At 44.6% G+C, this 6,889-nt stretch overlaps 1 pseudogene; it reads left to right on the top strand.

Annotated features, from left to right (window-relative positions):
• Positions 1 to 2,598: 2,598 nt before the first annotated feature.
• Positions 2,599 to 3,193, top strand: LOC138081343 (interferon tau-like; annotated as a pseudogene).
• The last annotated feature ends 3,696 nt before the right edge of the window (positions 3,194 to 6,889 follow it).

Below are 6,889 nucleotides of genomic sequence, written 5' to 3'. Positions count from 1 at the left end.
GAACGCAGCAGGAGAGAGACAAACTGGCCAGTAAATCAATATGCAAAAAATAAGTTCTTAAATGTTTTTTTGCTGTTCTTTAAATTTAAAACAAAACATCATGAGTAAGTAGAGAAACAAGGCTATTTCTCCCTGACACAGCCTGGGCCTCACTGCTCTGCCTTCTGAGCACAAGACAGAGATGGATCGACAAGTCAGCCCAACAGAAGGATGTAGACTGAATGAACAACTGCAGGGCACTGATTCTGTGACACAAGCTTTCAACAGTACATCACACCATCACTGAATTCCCTATACCCGACGCAGAAATTCTGAGCAAAACAAATATTGAACACTTTAAGCAAAAGACTTGAACGATAAAAGCTGTAGTGGCAAAATAAAAATTGTCTACCAAAGGTGTAACAATTGCCATTGGATAATGCCTCCACCTAGTTAGCTCTCCACACTTTAGCTCTCAGCATCTGAGGGCTGCTGACCCTTGATATTGGGGACATGGATCAGAAGAGGAGGTCATCACTGAGAACTCCCCTCCTTCACACAAATACTGCACGGGAGAGGGTGGAGATGCTTGAAGATGAATGATTTTGTAAACAAAGAGACAAGCCGCTCCACAGTAGAAATCTGAAGTTCTCGGGATGTGGTTTTCGTGCCCTCTCTGGTGAGGTCCTGAGAGGCTGGGTTGAGGACACTCTCATTCCAGAGGAAAAGTGCAACTGGAGGTGGTGAAGCACCACATTCTGAGTAAGGTGGGGCTCGAAAAAGCATTAATATTTTTGGAATTAGAATCTTCAGAACTACATGCACCAGAAAGAAGCAGGGTTCCTGGTGAGGATATTGGCACAGCCTGTGGAAGACTATGAAATTGAAAGTGAAGTCTCTCAGTCGTGTCCGACTCTTTGCAACCCCATGAACTGTAGCCTACTGTGCTCCTCCATCCATGGGATTGTTCAGGGTAGAATACTGGAGTGGGTTGTCATTTCCTTCTCCAATAGATCTACCATAAAAAGCAGGTGGAAAGAACTGTCATGTCTTATATATTGTTCCTGACTGTTGATCTGGAGCCTATTATACACAGTGAAGTAAGTCAGAAAGAAAAACAGCAATACAGTATATTAATGCGTATATACAGAATTTAGAAACATGGTAACGATGACCCTGTATGTGAGAATGAAAAGAGACACAGATGTAAAGAACAGAATTTTGGACTCTGTGTGAGAAGGTGAGGGTGAGATGATTTGAGAGAATACCATTGAAATATGTAATTTACCATATGTGAAGTAGATCGCCAGTCCGGGTGCGATGAATGTGACAGGGCTCTGAGGGTTGGTGCGCTGGGACCACACTGAGGGATGGGACAGGGAGGGAGGTGGGAGGGGCGTTCAGGATGGGGACACATGTACACCCAAGGGTGATTCATGTCAATGTATGGCAAAAACCACTACAATATTTTAATTAGCTTCCAATTAAATTAAATAAGTTAATTTAAAAAATAAAGAAATAATGACAACTTAAAAGTTGAAGTTATGTTTTATTTGGTGGAAATTCGGGAGGCAGTAAATCAATTCACCCTGAGCTATTGCTCCAAGGAAGAGAGGGACAGAGTCAGGTTATATAGGAATTTGCAAGAAAGGGGATGTAGTGTGAACATCAAAATATTTTTGAGAATTTAAGAAAACCAGCTATCTCAAGTTAAGGAATTTAGCACTTTTCCTTTGTATGGGAAGAAGCAAGTGCCTGGGCTCAGTGAAAACATTCCATTCCTGAACCTCAGCTCTCCTGGGGCATTTTTCCTTGCATTTTCTTGCATCTTGCATTTTTTCACTTCCTGAGTTGCCTTGGGCTCACCTTAGGGAGCAGCTGCAATTTGGTAGCTGTTAGCCCACAGGTGTATTCCCCCTTCCTGAGCACCCTGGAGGGCTGGAAACTCTTGATGACTGTGTCATCCTAGTTTACTGATAAGCAGGAGATACTCCACTCCTCATGATCTTGTGGCCCCAGTGCAATGTAATCTCAGGAACCTGAATGAATGTTCTCAAAAGAACAGAAACAATAGAGTAGTTCATTCACTCTTAATCACAAGTCTCTGCTCTGTGGAACAGAAAACAAACTACAGAAACCAATATGGCCTGAGTGACTCTGAATTCCTATGAGTAAGATAAGGGGGGGAATGCAGTTAAGAATCAAGGAAAACTTTTGTTTTGACATAGCACGAACACAAGGAATGTTTATATATATTATACTTAAATGTGTACATAATAAGTATATGCACCTCTGTAAGTCTTTACATACTTACATACTTTCAGCCTTTCTTTACTTTCTCATTTAAGTGATATACATTGGCATTGACAAATCCAAACTTTGTTGGGAACATTAACCTTACACCGTAAAAATTAAGAGTTTAGATTGACTACATTTTCTAGGTCAAATAGAAAATATCTAAATGAAAACGCACAGGGGAAGTGAGACAGAAATTTTCAGACAATGAGTACCATCTTCCCTACTTAAAAGCCTTATTGGAAAGATTATCATCAGACACTGTACCTCCAAGGTTCCACCGGATGCCCTCTCAGCCAGCCCAGCAACAGCCTCATCCTCCCCATGGATTTTGTGCTCCCACTACTGTTGGGCCCGGTGCTGGTCAGCTAGAGCCCGGGAGGATCTCTGGCCTGTGATCTGTCTCAGAACCACGTGCTGGTTGGCACGCACAACCTCAGGCTCCTGGCCCAAAAGAACAGACTCTCCCCTCACTCCTGTCTGTAGGGCAGAAAAGGCATCGGTTTTCCCCAGCAGATGGCACAGGGTGACCAGCTCCAGGAGGTCCAGACCATCTCTGTGCTCCACGAGATGCTCCAGCAGAGCTTCCACCTCTTCTACACAGAGCGCTCCTTTGCTGCCCTGACACCCTCCTCCTGGAGCAGCTCCTCACTGGACTCCATGAGCAGATGGAGGACTTCCATGCCTGCCTGGGGCAGGTGATGGGAGAGGAAGCCTCTGCTCTGGGAAGGATGGGCCCCACCCTGGCCTTGAAGAGGTACTTCCATGGAATCCATGTCTACCATGCTTTCTGAAAGAGAAAGAATACAGTGACTGCGCCTGGGAAATCGTCAGAGTGGAGATGATGAGAGCCCTCTCTTCATCAAGCACCTTGTACAAACGGTTCAGAAAGATGGATGGAGATCTGAATTCACCTTGAGATGACTCTCACCGACTAAGATGCCACATCACCCTTGTACACTCACCTGTGTTCATTTCAGTTGACTGATTTCTGCTTTAGCCACCAAATTCATTGAATTACTTTAGCCGATACTTTGTCAGCAGTAATAAGCAAGTAGATATAAAGTATTCAGCTCTAGGGGCATGAGTCCTAAAGTCATGCCGGCCGTGATGTTATCCGTTGCTGATTTACTTACTCTTTCCTGCACCTAACATATTTAAAATATTTGTAAAATTACAATTCATCTATACATCATATTAAACTTTCTGAAACATGTTTATCATTTTGTATTATTAAGTTTGTACTTTGTTCTATTTATTAAATTCTTATGAAAGAAGATGAGTTTCTTTACTCAAAAATTAAATCCAAACCTCCATTTAATATATTATTAAAGAATGGGTGTTTACATTTGTTTATTCATTCATTCCATTCATATTATACATATACATTGAGTACCTACGTGACAGACTGTGTGACTGTCACCAAGGAATACAAGTGAATAAAGCAAATGCAGTTCCTACTGCATGGAAACTCTCAGTGTGACAGAGAAGAGGACATAAAAACAGTATTATTTTATTTCAATTATACTAAAGACTGCAAAGAGAAGTGAAGGAAAAGAATGTTCTCACATGGGAGCCGTAGGTACAAATGAGTCTGGATACAAATAATATTATATATCTATCTAAGCTGGCTGCAGGGCTTCCCTGGTAGCTCAGCTGGTAAAGAATCCACCTGTAGAGCAGGAGACGCTGGTTCAGTTCCTGGGTCAGGAAGATCCCCTGAAGAAGGGATAGGCTACCTACCCACTGCAGTATTCTTGGGCTTTCCTGGTGGTTCAGTTGCTAAAGAATCTCCCTGCAATGCAGGAGACCTGCATTAGGAGATCCCCTGGAGGAGGGCTGGACTACCCACTCCAGTATTCTTGTCTAGAGAATCCCAATGGACAGAGGAGCCTGGAAGGCTATAGCCCATGGGGTCCCAAAGAGGCCACCACAAAGAAGCACACAGCACAGAAAGTCAACGAATTCTTAACCTAGTTTCAAATTACCAAAATTCGGGGAGACTATTTTAGATAGATGTTGAAGTGAAGTGAAATGAAGTCACTCAGTCGTGTCCGACTCTTTGCAACCCCATGGGCTGTAGCCTACCAGGCTCCTCTGTCCATGGGATCTTCCAGGCATTAGTCCTGGAGGGGATTGCCATTTCCTTCTCCAGAGGATCTTCTCAACCTAGGGATCAAACCCAGGTCTCCCGCATTATAGACAGACACTTTACCATCTGAGCCACCAGGGAAGTTTAGACGTTTACAAGTTTAGATAGACGTTACCTAAACATAATTATTTCTATAGAGTTTACCTAAAAGCTCTTTTTTCTCCTTACTCTTAGAAATCAGAGAACATTAAAGTTCCAGAGAGCCAGGAAGATCATTTACATGGCAAAGGCACAAAAGAAATAACAATTCCTTCCAGAAAGCTGGCTTAATCAATTACAAAAGGCTCACTTTGATGCAGTAGCTGAGCTAGGAGAGGCCATTGTTCTCCAGATCACTGGGCAGCCCCCATTCAACAAGGATAGCCACCCAAAGGCCCCATGTCCTAGTGGACAGCCACTAGGGATTTCTCTGTTGCTTCTGGGATTCCCCCAGCAATTCTTGGGCACCATTTAGTAGCAGATGGCTACCTCAGGAATACCCTACAGTTTTTGGATTACAGCCTGCAACTTTTGGGCCCCCTGGGTTAGTGGACAGCCACCTCAGGATCAGCCAGCAACTTTTGGGCCCCACATGCTAGTGGATGCCCCCAATAACTTTCCTTTCCCCATCCTGTCTCTTGGCTCTCACAGGTGTTTCTTCCATCTCCTGGCTGCCACGGATCATTGGGTTGTACCCTGCAGGCTTACAAGACCTATGTTTGCCCAGCTTCAAGAACAAAGAAAGAATGCGCCATCAAAAAGAGGCATGGATGGTTTAATGGATGGGAGGCGCTTACCTGTCTGAAGCAAGGTCCTGGAGTGCACTGGGGGTGGGAAGTATTAATACATGGTGACAGGCTTCATTCTGAGAGCAATGGAGGGGTGGTGAGTAGAGAATGGGGAAGCGGGGAATGGGGAAGAGGGGAGAGGGAGATGGGGGAGAGATTGCTGGTCATTGGGGCAGTGAGATCAGGTGGGCTCATTAATTATCATGGAAAGCAGTAGAGGGACACACCCCTCACCAACTGTTTGATTAAAAAAAAGATGAAATCTGGGGCCTGGGACAAGTACAGAGAAAAGCCAGTCATAGGGTGTATAGGGTGCATAGGGTGTACTGGTGAGGCAGGGTTTGTACAGAGATAAGAGAACAGCCATCCTGTTTGGCCTGACCATATAGACTTTATTGCGAAAAATGACCAGTGATCATCTGGGCCTTCAGAGTTTTTTGCCAGTGAAGGTTTGAACTATCCTGAGAATTATTGCAGTGGGACACAGAGACACGGAGTGTGCCAGCGCTATTTAAAATGCAGTTGATAGATTTGCCTGACCCGGCGTTGTCACAAACCTCCAGTGTGTAAAAAATGCAATTATCTGGGAAATGGGATAAAACAAAGTATGTCCATACTTCCTCAGTTCAGTTCAGTCGCTCAGTCATGTTCAACTGTTTTCGACCCCATGAATCGCAGCATGCCAGGCCTTCCTGTCCATCACCAACTCCCAGAGTTCACCCAGACTCATGTGCATCAAGTCAGTGATGCCATCCAGCCATCTAATCCTCGGTCGTCCCCTTCTCCTCCTGCCCCCAATCCCTTCCAGCATCAGAGTCTTTTCTAATGAGTCAACTCTTTGCATGAGGTGGCCGAAGTACTGGAGTTTCAGCTCAGCATCATTCCCTCCAAAGAAATCCCAGGGCTGATCTCCTTCAGAATGGACTGGTTAGATCTCTTTGCAGTCCAAGGGACTCTCAAGAGTCTCCTCCAACACCGCAGTTCTTTTTCACAATGTAGCAATTCCCAGTATGCTCTCCAGATCCACTCGACCTTCCCCTGCACAACCCATTCATACAGCTCTTTCCTGTTTCTTTGTGCTTCTGGCTACCGATTTGCCCTTAAGAGTGCAAAGCATAGTCACTCAGCTGTCCCGACTCTTTGGCACCCGTGAACCATAGCCCACCAGGGTCCTCTGTCATGGGATTCTCCAGAGAGAACACTGGAGTGGATTGTCATTTCCTTCTCCAGGGTACCTTCCCCACCCAGGGATCAAACCTGGGTCTCCCACATTGGAGGCAGATTCTTTACTGTCTGAGCCACAAGGAAGCCCTGACAGTGCAAAGCTACCTCTTATAAGTTTGAGTCAAAATTCCAGGCTTTTTAGAAATGTATGTAAGGGGTTATTGTTTTTCTTGAGATGAATACTTTTGGGAATGAGAAATGAGAAAATGTACTGTAACAACAGCCTTGGCCAAAATGACCTAGAAAGCAGGATCCCTTTTCCTCTGGAGCCTTTAAAAATTATTACAGAGGAAGCGTGCCACCTACTGGCCAGGATGGACTAGGACATTGACCGAGTCTGTAGAACCGGCTTCTTGCTCTTCTAGGCAGAAGTCTGTCTTCTTATTAGCATTTTCTTCAGAGCTAGGGGAGGATCTTTCCTGGAAAGAACTGACACCAATAACTTGAAAAAGCCTGCTTCCTTAGCTTTCGT

Source organism: Capricornis sumatraensis, chromosome 6 (assembly GCF_032405125.1).
Source record: "Capricornis sumatraensis isolate serow.1 chromosome 6, serow.2, whole genome shotgun sequence".
NCBI lineage: Eukaryota > Metazoa > Chordata > Mammalia > Artiodactyla > Bovidae > Capricornis > Capricornis sumatraensis.
Note: the sequence above shows the minus strand (reverse complement) of the source record. Positions and strands in the feature narration are given on the sequence as shown.